We start from the raw sequence: 3,088 nt of genomic DNA on the forward strand, positions 1-3,088 counted from the left end.
CCTCAGTTGCTAATAGAGGTAATCATAGTAGTTATTACCTGATCAGTAGTTTCAAGATCCAAGAAATTCATTAAGGTACGCGTAAGTTGATTTGGACACTCATGATCATTTAAAAAAAAAAAACATTGTGATTGAAATTTAGAAGTTAATTTTTTAGACTAGATGGTTTTCCAATCCAAGATTAGGGAAGACCCGGGTAGACCTGGACAAGGATTGATCCCAACTGGGTCTGGGCCTGATTGGGACTGGTCCCATTTGGGACTAGCCACTCATGGGCCTAGGAAGAAATTTCAGGGCATGGACCGGTCCCATGAGCTTGAAAAATTTTGTTCCACCCCTAACTTTTTTTTTTTTTTTTTATATTTAAGGGATTAAATAAAATTATATAGGGGGGTCTATGTAATTTTTAGGGGTCTTGGAAGATTTTTTGCAACCCATAAATTTGGTAAAATGTCAATTTAACCTTCAATATTTTTGTCTATTCCAAAATTACAAGAGGTTTTTGGATATTTTTCAGGAGACTTTTTAAAAAAAATGCAAAGGAGTTTGGGCTCAGGCTGGGATTGATCCCAGGCCCGGGTCTTCAAGGAGCTCTCGATCCCTCCTTCATGGGCCTGGTCCGGGTTTAGGACCAAACCTCATAAGACTGGTTTTTTGGGATTGGTCCAAAATGCCCAGGTCTAAACCCGGGTCTTCTTTTTTCCCCTAATTCCTAAATCTGAAGAAAAATGTTATCCTTACGAAAACTTATACAAAGAAGACTACAAAATAAAGAAAAAAACAAAGAAAAAACAGAAAAAGAGAAAGAAATAGAGAGATATCATGAAGATCAAGATAACAATTGTTTTTGTATACCCTTTGTATTTGTCATTGTGAGATTAGCACTTCTCAAATCTGAAAATCTATTTCAGAATTTTAAACCCTTAAAACCACAACGCCAACTCAGTCGCCACTCTCAGCTGCCGTGACTTTCGCCGCTCATCACTGTCGCAACCTCGCCTTTTCAAGCGGAAATCCACCACGCAAACCTCGCTGAAACTGACTGCCGCTCCATACATTACGACGGAATATGTATTTGTTTCCTCTTTCTTAATTTTTTTTTGTTTTTTTATGTCATAGATTTTATACAGTTTTGCTGGCCTATACTGAAGCTGAACTTAAATTTGAAGTGTTGTTTCGTTATGATGTAGAATTGAATTTAATTAAAACTCTAGTTAACTGAGGAAGATAAGTATGTGAAGTTATGTCTTTCTATAATTGAAGGAAATTTATCACATTTATTATGTTGAATGTTGATGATGATTAGAAGAAAATTTTAATATTCTTGAATCCTTTGAATGAATTAGGTGTATATTGTTCATATTTGTCTATTCATTACTTATAGTTTCCCAAAAGTATGGAAAGACAATTTTTGATGAAACTATTATGCTAAATTCATCTATTTTGTATTTGAACTAAATCCAAAAGGGTTGAAATTATTAATGGATTCTTTAATACTGGGGTTCAAATTTCAAAAGCTTATCTATCACATCAGGCATGCTTTTTAGACAATTCGTTATTAATGTATATGTAGGATATAAGTGGTTATTTTCGGAAAGAGTGTTTTACTGCTTCTGAGTTGCTGCGTTTCTGGTTCCTTGCACAACCCTTACCTTAATCTGAAGAGATGGCAGAAACAAGTAAAGATCTTTTGCAGTTAGAGGACAACAATTCCACTTCCTCATCCATAGGTACATGTTTGCCTTTTCTTTCTCTCTTCTCTTTATGTGTATTATAATTGTAATTTCACTGTTTGTGTTTGTGTTTTCAGAATCTGCACTTCTTGTTTGCAACAAGTAGTCCCATTCTTAGTTGAAGAAACCAAACCCAGATGAAAAACCTGTGTTTAATCCTCTTCTCCGAAGCCAAGGTACTCTCACTCTTGAAGTCTGTTTCAGTTTTTCTTAATTTTATTAATAAAGTGGCAAATTTCTCTTTTTAGCAATGCAGTTTTACTGAAGAAGAAATGCTCTATTTTTGTGAATTGAAGAACTATAAAAACCCATATCACATAGTTCTTTCATTTTGCTAATTATTGATGTAAAGTTTCTAAGATGTTTGGTTCCTTACTGTAAATCGTGTGAATCATGTATGGAAATGTATACTTGATATTTATTGTAGAGTTGGTGTTTCCCACATGTAAGGCCTGTTTGTTAAACATTAGGAACTGGAAGTAAGGAATTATTTTTTAATCGCAGTTGGTTCTAAATTCTTAGCTATTTTTGCAGTTCTAGGAAAAGTGAAGGATTTCTTGGGAATGATGTCAGAAGCTAATAAAAGGCTCCAGCTTGATGCAAAGGTTTGCATATTGATCATATTAAAATATCTAGTTTATTAATAGATCCAAACAAGCTCTCTCGATCACTAACCTGTGCTTAAATTTACTAAATGTAGGAAAAAGCTCAAGATTATGATATTGAAGTACTCACTGGAAATGAATCTGAAGTTATTGAGATGGTAACTGAGGGTTTCTCACTTTCTGTCTCTCTTCATACTTTGTTATGGCTTACAACATGTGGCAGCCAAGTTATAGCATGATTTCGGGGTGCATCTTAGTGACAGGATCTAATGCTAGGTGTAGCTGATCTTCATACACCAGAAACTGTAATGGCTGCTGAATCAGCTATTGCCGGTAACCAGCCAATGATTCCTTTTGCTGCCAGCAGAAGTGGAACAGACTCTGAAGGTAGCAGTGAAGATAGTGGCGACGACGATGACGACTAAGACGAAGATGATGACCACAACGATGATGACGATGAAGATGATGAATATAGTGACAATGATGACAAGTCCGTCTCAAGAACATTTGTGATCCTAGACAAGAGTTACTTTAAGGCATTTTTAATAATATAAGCATATATTAAAAAATTATTTCAAATTCATTTTTTCTTACCTTTTGAGATGCAAAATCATTAATTAAATTTTTATATTTCAAGTTTAGAAAAAATCTTTTCAATTGATAATATAACCAAATTCTTAATCTTCTTGTGAGGGCAAGAGGTGGACGTCAGGCATCTAGGATCAGGTAAGTGAGGCGTTTTGGGAGGGG

General features: G+C 34.9%; 1 long non-coding RNA gene across 1 annotated transcript; it reads left to right on the plus strand.

Moving 5' to 3' along the window:
• The first annotated feature begins 922 nt into the window (after positions 1-922).
• LOC116142985 lies at positions 923-2,817 on the plus strand. Its single transcript, XR_004130074.1, has 5 exons — positions 923-1,071; positions 1,574-1,730; positions 1,811-1,909; positions 2,268-2,338; positions 2,434-2,817. It is a non-coding gene; the product is annotated as an uncharacterized LOC116142985 (long non-coding RNA).
• The last annotated feature ends 271 nt before the right edge of the window (positions 2,818-3,088 follow it).

Source organism: Pistacia vera, unplaced genomic scaffold (assembly GCF_008641045.1).
Source record: "Pistacia vera cultivar Batoury unplaced genomic scaffold, PisVer_v2 Contig423, whole genome shotgun sequence".
In the NCBI taxonomy this organism is placed as follows: domain Eukaryota; kingdom Viridiplantae; phylum Streptophyta; class Magnoliopsida; order Sapindales; family Anacardiaceae; genus Pistacia; species Pistacia vera.